The 18,398-nt window shown below is 47.6% G+C and overlaps 1 protein-coding gene across 4 annotated transcripts in view; it reads left to right on the forward strand.

Annotated features, from left to right (window-relative positions):
• The window catches only part of LOC115254164 (soluble guanylate cyclase 88E), a 538,233-nt gene that overhangs the window by 212,393 nt on the left and 307,442 nt on the right, over positions 1-18,398 (forward strand). The gene's annotated exons all lie outside the window — the stretch shown is intronic.

Genomic DNA, 18,398 nt, shown 5'->3' on the forward strand with positions numbered 1-18,398 from the left:
TCCTGTCCGGATTTCCGGAGAAATCCTGTCCGGATTTCCGGAGAAATCCTGTCCGGATTTCCGGAGAAATCCTGTCCGGATTTCCGAAGAAATCCTGTCCGGATATCCGGAGAAATCTTGTCCGGATTTCAGGAGAAATCCTGTCCGGATTTCCGGAGGAATCCTCTCCGGATTTCCGGAGGAATCCTCTCCGGATGTCCGGGAGAAATCCTCTCCGGATTTCCGGGAGAAATCCTGTCCGGATTTCCGGGAGAAATCCTGTCCGGATTTCCGGGAGAAATCCTGTCCGGATTTCCGGGAGAAATCCTGTCCGGATTTCCGGGAGAAATCCTGTCCGGATTTCCGGGAGAAATCCTGTCCGGATTTCCGGGGGAAATCCTCTCCGGATTTCCGGGGGAAATCCTCTCCGGATTTCCGGGAGAAATCCTCTCTGGATTTCCGGGAGAAATCCTCTCCGGATTTCCGGGAGAAATCCTCTCCGGATTTCCGGGAGAAATCCTCTCCGGATTTCCGGGAGAAATCCTCTCCGGATTTCCGGGAGAAATCCTCTCCGGATTTCCGGGAGAAATCCTCTCCGGATTGCCGGGAGAAATCCTCTCCGGATTTCCGGAGAAATCCTGTCGGGATTTCCGGGAGAAATCCTCTCCGGATTTCCGGGAGAAATCCTCTCCGGATTTCCGGGAGAAATCCTCTCCGGATTTCCGGGAGAAATCCTCTCCGGATTTCCGGGAGAAATCCTCTCCGGATTTCCGGGAGAAATCCTCTCCGGATTTCCGGGAGAAATCCTCTCCGGATTTCCGGGAGAAATCCTCTCCGGATTTCCGGGAGAAATCCTCTCCGGATTTCCGGGAGAAATCCTCTCCGGATTTCCGGGAGAAATCCTCTCCGGATTTCCGGGAGAAATCCTCTCCGGATTTCCGGGAGAAATCCTCTCCGGATTTCCGGGAGAAATCCTCTCCGGATTTCCGGGAGAAATCCTCTCCGGATTTCCGGGAGAAATCCTCTCCGGATTTCCGGGAGAAATCCTCTCCGGATTTCCGGGAGAAATCCTCTCCGGATTTCCGGGAAAAATCCTCTCCGGATTTCCGGGAAAAATCCTCTCCGGATTTCCGGGAGAAATCCTCTCCGGATTTCCAGGAGAAATCCTCTCCGGATTTCCAGGAGAAATCCTCTCCGGATTTCCGGGAGAAATCCTCTCCGGATTTCCGGGGAAATCCTCTCCGGATTTCCGGGGAAATCCTCTCCGGATTTCCGGGGAAATCTTCTCCGGATTTCCGGGGAAATCCTCTCCGGATTTCCGGGGAAATCCTCTCCGGATTTCCGAGGAAATCCTCTCCGGATTTCCGGGGAAATCCTCTCCGGATTTCTGGGGAAATCCTCTCCGGATTTCCAGGGAAATCCTCTCCGGATTTCCGGGAAATCCTCTCCGGATTTCCGGGGAAATCCTCTCCGGATTTCCGGGGAAATCCTCTCCGGATTTCCGGAGAAATCCTCTCCGGATTTCCGGAGAAATCCTGTCCGGATTTCCGGAGAAATCCTGTCCGGATTTCCGGAGAAATCCTGTCCGGATTTCCGGAGAAATCCTGTCCGGATTTCCGGAGAAATCCTGTCCGGATTTCCGGAGAAATCCTGTCCGGATTTCCGGAGAAATCCTGTCCGGATTTCCGGAGAAATCCTGTCCGGATTTCCGGAGAAATCCTGTCCGGATTTCCGGAGAAATCCTGTCCGATTTCCGGGAGAAATCCTCTCCGGATTTCCGGGAGAAATCCTCTCCGAATTCCGGGGAAATCCTCTCCGGATTTCCGGGGAAATCCTCTCCGGATTTCCGGGGAAATCCTCTCCGGATTTCCGGGGAAATCCTCTCGGATTTCCGGGGAAATCCTCTCCGGATTTCCGGGAAATCCTCTCCGGATTTCCGGGGAAATCCTCTCCGGATTTCCGGGGAAATCCTCTCCGGATTTCCGGGGAAATCCTCTCCGGATTTCCGGGGGAAATCCTCTCCGGATTTCCGGGGAAATCCTCTCCGGATTTCCGGGGAAATCCTCTCCGGATTTCCGGGGAAATCCTCTCCGGATTTCCGGGGAAATCCTCTCCGGATTTCCGGGGAAATCCTCTCCGGATTTCCGGGGGAAATCCTCTCCGGATTTCCGGGGAAATCCTCTCCGGATTTCCGGGGAAATCCTCTCCGGATTTCCGGGGAAATCCTCTCCGGATTTCCGGGGAAATCCTCTCCGGATTTCCGGGGAAATCCTCTCCGGATTTCCGGGGAAATCCTCTCCGGATTTCCGGGGAAATCCTCTCCGGATTTCCGGGGGAAATCCTCTCCGGATTTCCGGGGAAATCCTCTCCGGATTTCCGGGGAAATCCTCTCCGGATTTCCGGGGAAATCCTCTCCGGATTTCCGGGGAAATCCTCTCCGGATTTCCGGGGAAATCCTCTCCGGATTTCCGGGGAAATCCTCTCCGGATTTCCGGGGAAATCCTCTCCGGATTTCCGGGGGAAATCCTCTCCGGATTTCCGGGGGAATCCTCTCCGGATTTCCGGGGAAATCCTCTCCGGATTTCCGGGGAAATCCTCTCCGGATTTCCGGGGAAATCCTCTCCGGATTTCCGGGGAAATCCTCTCCGGATTTCCGGGGAAATCCTCTCCGGATTTCGGGGAAATCCTCTCCGGATTTCCGGGGAAATCCTCTCCGGATTTCCGGGGAAATCCTCTCCGGATTTCCGGGGAAATCCTCTCCGGATTTCCGGGGAAATCCTCTCCGGATTTCCGGGGAAATCCTCTCCGGATTTCCGGGGAAATCCTCTCCGGATTTCCGGGGAAATCCTCTCCGGATTTCCGGGGAAATCCTCTCCGGATTTCCGGGGAAATCCTCTCCGGATTTCCGGGGAAATCCTCTCCGGATTTCCGGGGAAATCCTCTCCGGATTTCCGGGGAAATCCTCTCCGGATTTCCGGGGAAATCCTCTCCGGATTTCCGGGGAAATCCTCTCCGGATTTCCGGGGAAATCCTCTCCGGATTTCCGGGGAAATCCTCTCCGGATTTCCGGGAAATCCTCTCCGGATTTCCGGGGAAATCCTCTCCGGATTTCCGGGGAAATCCTCTCCGGATTTCCGGGGAAATCCTCTCCGGATTTCCGGGGAAATCCTCTCCGGATTTCCGGGGAAATCCTCTCCGGATTTCCGGGGAAATCCTCTCCGGATTTCCGGGGAAATCCTCTCCGGATTTCCGGGGAAATCCTCTCCGGATTTCCGGGGAAATCCTCTCCGGATTTCCGGGGAAATCCTCTCCGGATTTCCGGGGAAATCCTCTCGGATTTCCGGGGGAAATCCTCTCCGGATTTCCGGGGAAATCCTCTCCGGATTTCCGGGGAAATCCTCTCCGGATTTCCGGGGAAATCCTCTCCGGATTTCCGGGGAAATCCTCTCCGGATTTCCGGGGAAATCCTCTCCGGATTTCCGGGGAAATCCTCTCCGGATTTCCGATGAAATCCTCTCCGGATTTCCGGGGAAATCCTCTCCGGATTTCCGGGGAAATCCTCTCCGGATTTCCGGGGAAATCCTCTCCGGATTTCCGGGGAAATCCTCTCCGGATTTCCGGGGAAATCCTCTCCGGATTTCCGGGGAAATCCTCTCCGGATTTCCGGGGAAATCCTCTCCGGATTTCCGGGGAAATCCTCTCCGGATTTCCGGGGAAATCCTCTCCGGATCTCCGGGGAAATCCTCTCCGGATTTCCGGGGAAATCCTCTCCGGATTTCCGGGGAAATCCTCTCCGGATTTCCGGGGAAATCCTCTCCGGATTTCCGGGGAAATCCTCTCCGGATTTCCGGGGAAATCCTCTCCGGATTTCCGGGGAAATCCTCTCCGGATTTCCGGGGAAATCCTCTCCGGATTTCCGGGGAAATCCTCTCCGGATTTCCGGGGAAATCCTCTCCGGATTTCCGGGGAAATCCTCTCCGGATTTCCGGGGAAATCCTCTCCGGATTTCCGGGGAAATCCTCTCCGGATTTCCGGGGAAATCCTCTCCGGATTTCCGGGGGAAATCCTCTCCGGATTTCCGGGGAAATCCTCTCCGGATTTCCGGGGAAATCCTCTCCGGATTTCCGGGGAAATCCTCTCCGGATTTCGGGGAAATCCTCTCCGGATTTCCGGGGAAATCCTCTCCGGATTTCCGGGGAAATCCTCTCCGGATTTCCGGGGAAATCCTCTCCGGATTTCCGGGGAAATCCTCTCCGGATTTCCGGGGAAATCCTCTCCGGATTTCCGGGGAATTCCTCTCCGGATTTCCGGGGAATTCCTCTCCGGATTTCCGGGGAATTCCTCTCCGGATTTCCGGGGAATTCCTCTCCGGATTTCCGGGGAATCCTCTCCGGATTTCCGGGGAATTCCTCTCCGGATTTCCGGGGAAATCCTCTCCGGATTTCCGGGGAAATCCTCTCCGGATTTCCGGGGAAATCCTCTCCGGATTTCCGGGGAAATCCTCTCCGGATTTCCGGGGAAATCCTCTCCGGATTTCCGGGAAATCCTCTCCGGATTTCCGGGGAAATCCTCTCCGGATTTCCGGGGAAATCCTCTCCGGATTTCCGGGGAAATCCTCTCCGGATTTCCGGGGAAATCCTCTCCGAATTTCCGGGGAAATCCTCTCCGGATTTCCGGGGAAATCCTCTCCGGATTTCCGGGGAAATCCTCTCCGGATTTCCGGGGAAATCCTCTCCGGATTTCCGGGGAAATCCTCTCCGGATTTCCGGGGAAATCCTCTCCGGATTTCCGGGGAAATCCTCTCCGGATTTCCGGGGAAATCCTCTCCGGATTTCCGGGGAAATCCTCTCCGGATTTCCGGGGAAATCCTCTCCGGATTTCCGGGGAAATCCTCTCCGGATTTCCGGGGAAATCCTCTCCGGATTTCCGGGGAAATCCTCTCCGGATTTCCGGGGAAATCCTCTCCGGATTTCCGGGGAAATCCTCTCCGGATTTCCGGGGAAATCCTCTCCGGATTTCCGGGGAAATCCTCTCCGGATTTCCGGGGAAATCCTCTCCGGATTTCCGGGGAAATCCTCTCCGGATTTCCGGGGAAATCCTCTCCGGATTTCCGGGGAAATCCTCTCCGGATTTCCGGGGAAATCCTCTCCGGATTTCCGGGGAAATCCTCTCCGGATTTCCGGGGAAATCCTCTCCGGATTTCCGGGGAAATCCTCTCCGGATTTCCGGGGAAATCCTCTCCGGATTTCCGGGGAAATCCTCTCCGGATTTCCGGGGAAATCCTCTCCGGATTTCCGGGGAAATCCTCTCCGGATTTCCGGGGAAATCCTCTCCGGATTTCCGGGGAAATCCTCTCCGGATTTCCGGGGAAATCCTCTCCGGATTTCCGGGGAAATCCTCTCCGGATTTCCGGGGAAATCCTCTCCGGATTTCCGGGGAAATCCTCTCCGGATTTCCGGGGAAATCCTCTCCGGATTTCCGGGGAAATCCTCTCCGGATTTCCGGGGAAATCCTCTCCGGATTTCCGGGGAAAACCTCTCCGGATTTCCGGGGAAATCCTCTCCGGATTTCCGGGGAAATCCTCTCCGGATTTCCGGGGAAATCCTCTCCGGATTTCCGGGGAAATCCTCTCCGGATTTCCGGGGAAATCCTCTCCGGATTTCCGGGGAAATCCTCTCCGGATTTCCGGGGAAATCCTCTCCGGATTTCCGGGGAAATCCTCTCCGGATTTCCGGGGAAATCCTCTCCGGATTTCCGGGGAAATCCTCTCCGGATTTCCGGGGAAATCCTCTCCGGATTTCCGGGGAAATCCTCTCCGGATTTCCGGGGAAATCCTCTCCGGATTTCCGGGGAAATCCTCTCCGGATTTCCGGGGAAATCCTCTCCGGATTTCCGGGGAAATCCTCTCCGGATTTCCGGGGAAATCCTCTCCGGATTTCCGGGGAAATCCTCTCCGGATTTCCGGGGAAATCCTCTCCGGATTTCCGGGGAAATCCTCTCCGGATTTCCGGGGAAATCCTCTCCGGATTTCCGGGGAAATCCTCTCCGGATTTCCGGGGAAATCCTCTCCGGATTTCCGGGGAAATCCTCTCCGGATTTCCGGGGAAATCCTCTCCGGATTTCCGGGGAAATCCTCTCCGGATTTCCGGGGAAATCCTCTCCGGATTTCCGGGGAAATCCTCTCCGGATTTCCGGGGAAATCCTCTCCGGATTTCCGGGGAAATCCTCTCCGGATTTCCGGGGAAATCCTCTCCGGATTTCCGGGGAAATCCTCTCCGGATTTCCGGGGAAATCCTCTCCGGATTTCCGGGGAAATCCTCTCCGGATTTCCGGGGAAATCCTCTCCGGATTTCCGGGGCAATCCTCTCCGGATTTCCGGGGAAATCCTCTCCGGATTTCCGGGGAAATCCTCTCCGGATTTCCGGGGAAATCCTCTCCGGATTTCCGGGGAAATCCTCTCCGGATTTCCGGGGAAATCCTCTCCGGATTTCCGGGGAAATCCTCTCCGGATTTCCGGGGAAATCCTCTCCGGATTTCCGGGGAAATCCGCTCCGGATTTCCGGGGAAATCCGCTCCGGATTTCCGGGGAAATCCGCTCCGGATTTCCGGGGAAATCCGCTCCGGATTTCCGGGGAAATCATCTCCGGATTTCCGGGGAAATCCTCTCCGGATTTCCGGGGAAATCCTCTCCGTATTTCTTCCGGATTTCCGGGGAAATCCTCTCTGGATTTCCGGGGAAATCCTCTCTGGATTTCCGGGGAAATCCTCTCTGGATTTCCGGGGAAATCCTCTCTGGATTTCCGGGGAAATCCTCTCTGGATTTCCGGGGAAATCCTCTCTGGATTTCCGGGGAAATCCTCTCTGGATTTCCGGGGAAATCCTCTCTGGATTTCCGGGGAAATCCTCTCTGGATTTCCGGGGAAATCCTCTCTGGATTTCCGGGGAAATCCTCTCTGGATTTCCGGGGAAATCCTCTCTGGATTTCCGGGGAAATCCTCTCTGGATTTCCGGGGAAATCCTCTCTGGATTTCCGGGGAAATCCTCTCTGGATTTCCGGGGAAATCCTCTCTGGATTTCCGGGGAAATCCTCTCTGGATTTCCGGGGAAATCCTCTCCGGATTTCCGGGGAAATCCTCTCCGGATTTCCGGGGAAATCCTCTCCGGATTTCCGGGGAAATCCTCTCCGGATTTCCGGGGAAATCCTCTCCGGATTTCCGGGGAAATCCTCTCCGGATTTCCGGGGAAATCCTCTCCGGATTTCCGGGGAAATCCTCTCCGGATTTCCGGGGAAATCCTCTCCGGATTTCCGGGGAAATCCTCTCCGGATTTCCGGGGAAATCCTCTCCGGATTTCCGGGGAAATCCTCTCCGGATTTCCGGGGAAATCCTCTCCGGATTTCCGGGGAAATCCTCTCCGGATTTCCGGGGAAATCCTCTCCGGATTTCCGGGGAAATCCTCTCCGGATTTCCGGGGAAATCCTCTCCGGATTTCCGGGGAAATCCTCTCCGGATTTCCGGGGAAATCCTCTCCGGATTTCCGGGGAAATCCTCTCCGGATTTCCGGGGAAATCCTTTCCGGATTTCCGGGGAAATCCTTTCCGGATTTCCGGGGAAATCCTCTCCGGATTTCCGGGGAAATCCTCTCCGGATTTCCGGGGAAATCCTCTCCGGATTTCCGGGGAAATCCTCTCCGGATTTCCGGGGAAATCCTCTCCGGATTTCCGGGGAAATCCTCTCCGGATTTCCGGGGAAATCCTCTCCGGATTTCCGGGGAAATCCTCTCCGGATTTCCGGGGAAATCCTCTCCGGATTTCCGGGGAAATCCTCTCCGGATTTCCGGGGAAATCCTCTCCGGATTTCCGGGGAAATCCTCTCCGGATTTCCGGGGAAATCCTCTCCGGATTTCCGGGGAAATCCTCTCCGGATTTCCGGGGAAATCCTCTCCGGATTTCCGGGGAAATCCTCTCCGGATTTCCGGGGAAATCCTCTCCGGATTTCCGGGGAAATCCTCTCCGGATTTCCGGAGGAATCTTCTCCGGATTTCCGGAGAAATACTCTCCGGATTTCCGGAGAAATACTCTCCGGATTTCCGGAGAAATACTCTCCGGATTTCCGGAGAAATCCTCTTCGGATTTCCGGAGAAATACTCTCCGGATTTCCGGAGAAATCCTCTCCGGATTTCTGGAGAAATCCTCTCCGGATTTCCGGAGAAATCCTCTCCGGAGTTTCGCATGGAATTCCGGATGTCCGGATTTCTGAAGAAATCCTGCTCGGATTTCTGAAGAAATCCTGCTCGGATTTCAGGAGAAATCTTGTTCGGTTTTCTGGAGAAAACCTTTCCGGGTTTCCGGAGAAATCCTCTCCGGATTTCCGGAGAAATCCTCTCCGGATTTCTGGAGAAATCTTCTCTCGAAGAAATCCTCTCCGGATTTTCGAAGAAATCCTATCCGGATTTCCGAAGAAATCCTCTCCGGATTTCCGAAGAAATCCTCTCCGGATTTCCGAAGAAATCCTCTCCGGATTTCCGAAGAAATCCTCTCCGTCTAATTAGTATGCGTCGAGAGCTGTTGGCTAGGTATGCGGAGTGCGAGAGAAAGTCTCGGCTTCATAAATAAACAAATAATTCGCTTGCTCTTACTTATAGTTAGTGGGCACAAACGGGAGTGTGGTGTGGATTGGCATCTAAGCCGAGAGAGAGAGAGAGATGAGTTTGTGAAATAGGAGTGTTCACGGTGCGGCTTCGGAGTCAGTTTGGTTTTCTATTCTACTTGATCTGTGGCTTAGTTGGTTAAAGCGCCGGTCTAGCGAATACTTAGTCGTGGGTTCGAATCCAGTTAGTCAGTTAGCAACATTTCTTGCCTTCTAATTACAAGTTTTTCTTATATGTTTCAGAAATACCAGCCAATCTGGTAAAATGCAAGTAAAATGGGCAATATGTGTCATCCGGGGATTCCTGAGATTTTTTTTTCTCTGAGAATTACGTCAGACACCCTTCCAACGATTTATTTACAACATCTTCAATATATTTAAAAAAAGTTTTTGACATACATTATTCCAGGGATTGTACGAATAACCTTCAGAGCTTCTTCAAGAAATTCCTTCAGGAATTTGAAAAAAGTTTCATCTCCTTTAGAAAATCTTCAATAGGTTCATTCTGAAGTTGCACTTTGGTCCCAGCACTTGCGCTCTTAAGAGATCATTTCAGCAAATCTTGCACGAATTCCTTCAGAAGGATCTCTAAGGATTCTTTCTGAAAATCTTTACTCAATGGATTGCTAAAAAACCCGCCATGAATTTCTTTAAAAATCCTCAACAGCATCCTGCTGAACCCCCTTGACAATTTTACAAGGTTTTTCCAAAAAAACCGTTCAGTCATCGCCTGAGAAAATTTTCCATAAAATCTTGCCGAATTTCCTTCAGGGATTTTTTTTTTCGGAAAATCCTCTACGGGTTCCTAGAAAGTTTTTCTTCAATAAAGAAAATGGATTCAAAGTTTTCTTCAGAAGGTTTTTTTAGAAATTCGTCCAGGGAGATATTTCTCTCAGTTTATAACAGTGAAAATACTTATAGAGGAGCAGTGAGCTATGATGCAGGCTCTGTCTCAGTTGTAACGAAACGTCATAACGAAGAAGACTCTGAAGGCTGCTTCGATAAATGTTGGGACAAATATTTCAATTTAAATGAGTAGCGAAAATAAGGAAAATATTTGATTTTAAATTGAGATCATGAATGCTACATGGAACGTGGAGCGAGCTCACCAATTTCAAGAAAGAACACACATATGCTCAAAAATGCGAGAGAGTTGACTGCTGTACTAGTCGAAGATCAGCAGTAGAGATTGGGATGACTAGATACATTTTTCGGCAGACGCGAAGACACTATATGGCTCAGGAAGTCAAGGACATTTTCAGCATGGTCTGGCTGGGTATTTGCGCTTCGGCTACGTTGGTTCATAGTATTCAAATGGGTCATTTCACCCCGGTGTCGCAGCCCTTTTACATGCTGTTTTAATAATAAAATTCAAGTTGACTGCACCCTTACAAAGAAATTTTGATTTAATCTTAAAGACGATGAAGAAGGGTTTCCTAAAGAAACCCCGAACCCTTTGCCAATTATTATAATTATGTCAGCGTCATGGGAGCTAACCGTGCAGGAAGGCATCAAACGAATAGCTCATGTATAAAAAGTGGGTGTTTGTTTTAAGCTCATAGGTGTGATTGGGTTCGGTTGTGTCCATTAGATATATATTTTGATAGGAACAGAACAAACTCCAAAAGGAACGTAAATCACAAGATAAAATCAGTCATATCAACGGTTTCGAGCCAGATGAAAGCAGAAATGTCATTCCTTGCTGAGCGCTTGTACGAGTAGGTTGACAGGATCCCTATCTCATCACACGGCACTCTTTGCAGTCGTTTTATAGTGTTTTCTCCACCGCCCGCGTGGTTCTTTTTACACTAATTAATTAGTTAGTTGCTAATAAGTGCAAAGTTTAGTGCTATAGGTGATCGCGCTTTGCGAAGGGAGCGAATCAGGTGGACAAAGTTCCACCCGATATCGTGCCACATCCACCATATCAACACCATCGGCGTCATAGGTGTTTGATTTCATCCCGCTTTGAAGCAGCAGCAGCAGACAAAAGACGGCTCCGACGCTGTGGTCGGTCATGTGCTGCAGTCAACGAACGGGAACGGCTAAGTAGCATTCTTTTATTAGCTATTTATTTTCGCTTCTCTCATTTCTCCGAAAAAGTGTGATTGGGTTTCAAGGTCGTTTTTTTCGCTTCGTTTTGTTTTTCTCGTGGTGCATTAGGGTGAGACGCGCCAAGTTGAAAAAATCCACAGTTTTTTTTCACCTTTGTGTGTGGGTGTTTTTTTTTTTCTTCTTTTGCGACTCCATACAGTGTGGGTCAAAATAAAAGCTAGACTTCAAATAGAATTTCACTAGTATTTTTTCTTCTCTCGTTTGATTATTGTCTAGTATATACTGTTTGAAAGTTTTGCGGGTGAGATTCCCGCATGGATGAATCGAATGGAGGAGGCGGAATGCCTCCCAAAGATATCATTGCGCGAACGCGGTTTTACCAGCCATCTTCGCCTGGGCCTTGGGTTGTCTACTTCCGGCGCAAAAGCAAACCTTTGAATATGCTTTCGATTTCTCGAGAGCTGACGCGTAAGTATCCTGGGACTGTTATTCATCAAGTGAAACAGTCCAAGCTGCGTGTAACTGCACCTAGTTACAAAGCAGCAAATGAAATTGTTCAGCACGAGTGCTTCAATGTTGAGTATTCGCTTTACATATTGTCACGAGAAGTGGAGGTGGAGGGGAAGATCCTCGACGAAACGCTGACCTGCGATGATATTAAGACCGGCGTAGGACGCTTCAACAACAGGTCGATCGCTGATGTGAGTATTCTTGATTGTAAACCTCTCCAAAAGGCAACCATGGAAGGGGACAAAAAAGTTTACTCACCGTCAGGGTCTTTTCGAGTGACTTTCCCAGGCTCCGTCCTCCCGGAATTTGTTGTAATTGATAATGCTTTTTACACAGTACGTCTTTTTAGGCCGAAGGTTTTTAACTGTACCAATTGCAAGCAGTTTGGTCACAGTGCTAGCTTTTGCGACAACAAGCCCCGTTGTGGCAAATGCAACCAAGCTCATCTCGAAGAGTCTTGCACACAGGAAGCTGAAAAATGTAGCTACTGTGGTAAAGAACTACACGAGTTGCAAAAATGCCCGGCATACAAAAAGCGTATTCAAAATGAGAGTCGTTCAATTATTAAGCGCTCCAAGAAGACTTATGCGGAAATGGTGAAATCATTTAATACGCCCGCTAATATGTCTGAGTCAGCTGTCCCAGTTGAAAATCCCTATCAGGAGTTGTCTTCCGATGATCAGGATGACGGCGAAACTGATGAGGGTGGATCTCTTTCGGAGGTACTCGCATCCGGAAAAAGGAAGTCACCATCTTCCCCGGGATTGCGCCGAAAGGTGTTCTTAAAGTCTTCCCTCAAAAGTTTGACATCTTCCAAAGGAGGCGGAGGGAATTTAAAAAGTCCGAAGAAGCAGGTCTCTGATGGTGCAGTTCCTTGCTGCAGCAAGGACCTTGAACCTCCGCCTCCAACTGTTAAGTATACTTCAAAAAGAAATACTCGACAAGGTGGCAAGAAAAAAGCCACAAAAGCTCCTCGAATTTCAGCAAAACCTATCAAGCCCAATCGAGGACTGTTCACTTTTAGGGCCCTTGTAGATCGCTTATAAATGATGCCCTCGGACTTTCCGATTCCTTCAGAGGCATACTAGACATTTTTCTCAAAGCAGTAGAAGAGTATCTTCGGAATTTGACACAATCATGGCCCCTCCTTGCTTCGATCATATCTTTTGATGGATAATTCATCAACTGAGGTTCAAGATATGATCACTGTGCTACAGTGGAACTGTCATAGTTTAAAACCTAAATTAGACCTGTTTAAATTTTTGGTTCACAACTCAGATTGTGATATATTTGCACTTTGTGAAACATGGCTTTCTTCTGAAGACGAACTCAATTCCCACGATTTTAACATTATTCGCAAGGACCGAGATGATCATTATGGAGGGGTACTTTTGGGGATCAAAAAAAGTTATTCATTTTATAAAATTCCAATCCCAACTCATCCTGGCGTAGAAATCGTTGCTTGCCAAATAAACGTAAAGGGTAAAGATCTTTGCGTAGCTTCCGTTTACATTCCTCCAAGAATTTCAATTAACCGCCGTCATCTTTGGAATGCGATTTCTGCACTATCACATCCAGTATTAATTGTGGGTGATATGAACGCACATGGTACAGGGTGGGGCGAACCATATGACGATAATAGAGCGGTCATTTTCTATGATTTGTGCGACGATTTCAATTTGAACATTTTAAATACAGGTGAAGTGACACGTATTGCATCTGACGGCAAAGAAAGTCGTCTTGACCTATCACTGGGATCAAGTTCACTATCATTCGATTGCTTGTGGAAGGTAATCGAGGATCCTCATGGTAGTGATCACTTGCCCATTATAACCACCATCAAACATAATAGTGAAAGGTCAGACCATCCAATTCAGGTTCCTTTTGACCTCACAAGGAATATCGATTGGCAAAAGTATGCAGAAGCGGTATCTTTTGGCATCGAATCATTCAATCCTCTCCCACCTTTGGATGAGTATCGATTCCTGTCTGAACTGATATATAAGAGTGCATTAGAATCACAAAAACGACGTGTTCCAAGTGCAACCTTCAAAAGAAGACCAGCCACACTAGGCTGGGATGATGATTGCACCCAGTTGTATCTTAAAAAATCTGATGCTTTCAAAACTTTTCGTAGGCACGGTACCTCAGATCTTTATCAAGAGTACGCAAAGCTCGAAAGACAGCTGAGAAACCTGCTGAAAGCGAAGAAGCGTAGTTATTGGCGACACTTCATTGAGGGTCTCTCAAGAGAAACTTCAATGACAACGCTTTGGAGAGTGGCTCGCAACATGCGAAACCGCTCTTCTTCTAATGAGAGTGACGAATACTCCAACCGTTGGATATTCAGCTTCGCGAAAAAGGTCTGCCCAGACTCAGTCCCAGCACAACCGATTTCTTGGGAAACATCCCCAAGAGACGGTTCTCTGGACAGACCCTTCAGTATGCTGGAACTTTCTATGGCTCTTCTTTCATCAAACAATTCCGCTCCGGGATGCGATATGATCAAGTTCAATCTTCTAAAGAATCTCCCAGATATCGCGAAAAGACGATTACTGGACCTGTTCAACTCATTCATGGAGAACAACATCGTTCCGCATGAATGGAGACAGGTCAAAGTAATAGCTATTCAAAAGCCTGGTAAACCAGCGTCTGATCATAATTCATACCGCCCAATTGCTATGTTATCATGTTTAAGGAAATTGTTGGAAAAAATGATCCTATCGCGACTCGACCATTGGGTTGAATCGAATAGCTTGCTTTCAAATACACAGTTCGGGTTTCGCAAGGGCAAAGGAACAAACGATTGTCTAGCGTTGCTTTCAACAGATATTCAACTGGCCTTTGCGGAAAAGGAGCAACTGGCTTCAGTTTTCTTGGATATTAAGGGCGCTTTTGATTCAGTTTCCATAGGAATATTGTCAGAAAAACTGCACAATAGTGGACTTCCAGGAATTTTAAATAATTTCTTGTATAATTTTTTGTCAGAAAAACATATGAGTTTCAATCTCGGACAACTGACAACTTCCAGAATTAGTTACATGGGCCTACCCCAAGGCTCATGTTTAAGTCCCTTGCTTTATAATTTTTACGTGAAAGACATTGATAGTTGCTTGGAAGGACAATGCACGCTAAGACAACTTGCAGATGATGCTGTGGTTTCTCTAAAAGGCCCACATGCAGAAATGTTGCAAAGACCATTGCAAAATTCTCTAAATAATTTGTCAACCTGGGCAAGAGATTTGGGGATCGAGTTTGCTCCGCAAAAAACTCAATTGGTTGTGTTTTCTAAAAAGCGGAACCCAGCCCAACTGAAACTCAATCTTTTGGGAATAGAAATCGACCAGTCTTTGACTTCGAAATACCTTGGGGTCTGGTTTGATTCAAAAGGCACTTGGGGTACCCAAATCAAGTATTTGGTGCAAAAATGTCAACAAAGGATCAATTTTCTACGCACAATTACCGGTACATGGTGGGGTGCTCACCCGGAAGACCTCATAAAACTTTACAAAACGACTATTCTCTCTGTTATTGAGTATGGCTCTTTCTGCTTCCACTCAGCAGCAAACTGTCACCTAATAAAGCTGGAACGAATTCAATACCGTTGTTTGCGTATTGCCCTCGGCTGTATGCACTCAACGCATAATGCGAGCCTGGAGGTCCTGGCAGGGGTGAAACCTCTCCAGAACCGCTTCTGGGAGCTCTCGCTAAGGTTACTTATCAAGTGTGGAGTGAGCAACACACTTGTTATTGCAAACTTCGAAGAAATGCTCAGTCTGAACACTCAGTCAAAATTCATGAGAATCTATCTTTTCTACATGTCATCTGATATAAGCCTCCCAGGTTATGATCCTCCTCGTGTACACTTCACCAATGACAGTTCCTCTGTTAAATACGATCTGTCCATGAAACAAGCTGTTCAGGGAATACCAGATCAACTTCGGTGTATATCTATTCCTCGCATTTTTAACGAAAAGTACCAAAATGTCAATTCCTGTAAGAGATTCTTCACTGATGGGTCCCGCATCAATGGGTCTACTGGCTTCGGTGTTTTCAATGAAAATTCCACCGCCTTCCGAAAACTTCAAGAACCATGTTCTGTTTATGTTGCTGAGCTGGCAGCAATCGACTTCGCTTTGGGGATGATTTCCAACATGCCCGCAGACCATTTCTTCATCTTCTCGGATAGTCTTAGTTCTATTGAGGCACTCCGGTCGATGAAACCTGTAAGGCATGCATCTTACTTTCTTACAAAAATAAGAGAGCAGATGTGTGCACTGGTCGAAAGATCATACAAGATTACCTTTGTATGGGTCCCCTCTCATTGCTCAATTTATGGCAATGAGAAGGCGGATTCTCTCGCAAAGGTGGGCGCACAGGAAGGCGAGATCTATGATAGAAGAATTTCACATGATGAATTTTTCCATTTAGTTCGCCAGAGTTCTCTTCAAAGTTGGCAACATGATTGGCGAGATGACCAACTGGGACGGTGGTTACATTCGATTATTCCTAAAGTTTCTTTGCGAGCGTGGCATTATGGTTTGGACGTAGGTCGAGACTTTATTCGCGTAATGTCAAGACTTATGTCAAACCACTACTCGCTAGGCGCACACTTGCATAGAATAAAGCTCGCGCTCAACAATATTTGCACTAAGTGCGGTTCCGGTTATGATGACATCGACCACGTAGTTTGGCAATGCCCGGATAATGACGCCTCCAGAGCACTTTTATTGGATACCCTTGAGGCCCGAGGTAGACAACCCTTTGTTCCAGTAAGGGATGTGTTGGGAACCCGCGATCTCCCCTATATGCAATCCATTTATGAATTTCTCCGCTCATCTGGTATAAGAATTTAATTCGCTAGTGTTTGCTTCTCCAGTTTTTTCTTTGTTTTGTCCTCCTCGTGTTGCTCTCCGCTCATCTGATATAAAAGTTTAATTCGCTTGTGTTTTCTTCTCCAGTTTTTTTTTTCTCTGTTTTGTCCTCCTCGTGTTACCGAGCTGCTCCTGGCCATCCGGAAGACCAAGCCCTTCAACAAGCTGGTACCAACACCACAAGGCACCGAACACGTTAGCAAAATGCGATTAGCACCCGGATGAGCTGCAGTAAACCTTCGGTCCAGTCCTCACCCTGTCCATCCTGCAAAATGTGACCTTCTAACCTCGAGCTGCCACGAGTACCCTGGCCTCCACCCATCACTAACAAACATGATTGAAAAGTTATTATCTTGTACATAGTATATTATTAAGTGCAAAAAGAGATCTTCGGCTCCGTAAAGCGTTATACGCGATTGAGCCCCAAATAAATGAACTAGATAAAAAAAAAAAAAAAAAGAAAGCAGAAATGGCACAATCCATCGAACAGAACCTTTTTTGCATTTTCAACACCCGTACAGCATCCGAGCACCCACTGCCACCTTCCCCTACGGGTTTGACTTTTCTCCAGATCCAGGGGCACATCGATTGGCTTCTTTTGCTTTGAATACACCTCGCCCCATCACCATTCACTCCCCCGCTCTACGTTCCAATTTCCACTTGCTCGCACACACATCATCACCCGATCGCATCGGCATCGGTTTCCAACCCCCGCCACAGTATCAAATTACTTCCAAGAATCACGAATGGTACGCTCTGGTTCAACCACGGAATCGATATGGTTGATTTTTTGCTGGGTGCTTTCTGGTTTTTCGCCGAGTTGATATTTCTTACAAAGGAAAAATCGCCGGCGTGATTTTTTTTTGTCCAGCTCGACGCTTCTTCGATAGGATGGAAGATTTCTTTGTTGTTTAAGCGGGATGCTGGTTCGGTTGCGGATGATCGGTGGCGCTTAGGAAGAATGTTCTTATTTTCGTCATTTTTTTGCCCGAGGCTTATTATGAAATCAACCTAATAAAAGAACCCCAATCAATAAAGCCATTTTACGGGATGATAGATGACGGTTGAAGGTTTACTGAGATAGCGTTTGATTTTAATGCGATAAGCCAATGTACCTATGCAAAATATGACTTCAGTATTTATAACTCGCCCTCCTGGATACAGTTAAAAAGGTTCATAAGTAAAAGCTAGATATTAGCTTTTAAATAAGCCTACCGGTCAGGGCTACCAGGGTTGAAGTGGGCAGACGGAATAATATGATCATTTGCTAGTTTCATTTTATGTAATAATAATATTCATTGGCAGTCATTAAAATAACACAGATTAACAACAACACTTTGAATGTGAAATGTGGATGTGGACGGCGGAAGAAATTAAGCATTTTAAAATGAACTGAAATGTTAAGTTAACCACGATCAAGCTGCATTGCTGTTGCTGCGTTGAGGAGAATTTCGCATAAATATTGTAGTTTCCTGGATAATTGGTGTGATCGTTTCAAGCTACGCGTTTTTTTCTGTTCTATCTGTGGTGACGATGTTCACAAAACATTACATTTTTTTCTGTTACATCCCACCATTCCGATGCACTACAAACATTAATAATGACAAGAATAATGATAGAAGTAGTCGATTCTATCATTTTCCAGGATTCTTTCAATGAATGGCTGTGTATGTGTAGACTAGAGAAACATACAAAATTTTATGCAATTATATTTTCATTACGCAACTCATTTGAGTTACATAATGGTCATAATGCAACTCAAATGAGTAGCATAATGAACATTATGCAACTATTTTTCATTATGCAACTCATTTCAGTTGCATAATGAACCAGTTCGAAAAAAATGAGCATTATGATACCGAAATGAGTAATATAAAATAGAAATTATGATACTGAATTGCATAATAGTTATTTATGCAACGAGTTGCAAAAAGTTGTTTTTTTCAGCACGAGTCGTACATTTATCCAACGAGGCTCGCCGAGTTGGATAAATATGAAGAGTGCTGAAAAAATAGAGTTTTGCAACGAGTTCCATACACAATTTTATGCAATGTTTTTTTCATAATGCAACCCATTTGAGATGCATAATGCTCATAATGCAACTCAAATGAGTTGCATTATGAACATTATACAACTATTTTTCATTATGCAATTCATTTCAGTTGCATAATGAACCAGTTCGGAAAAATTGGCCATTATGACACCACAATGAGATATATAAAATAGAAATTATGATACTGAATTGCATAAAAGATATTTTACTACTTTGACTAAGAGACACCAACATTTGGACCACGTGATTTCAAACTCCTGTAATAACTCCTTCCTGTAT

The sequence above is a fragment of the Aedes albopictus genome, chromosome 3 (assembly GCF_035046485.1).
Source record: "Aedes albopictus strain Foshan chromosome 3, AalbF5, whole genome shotgun sequence".
Classification (NCBI taxonomy): Eukaryota; Metazoa; Arthropoda; class Insecta; order Diptera; family Culicidae; genus Aedes; species Aedes albopictus.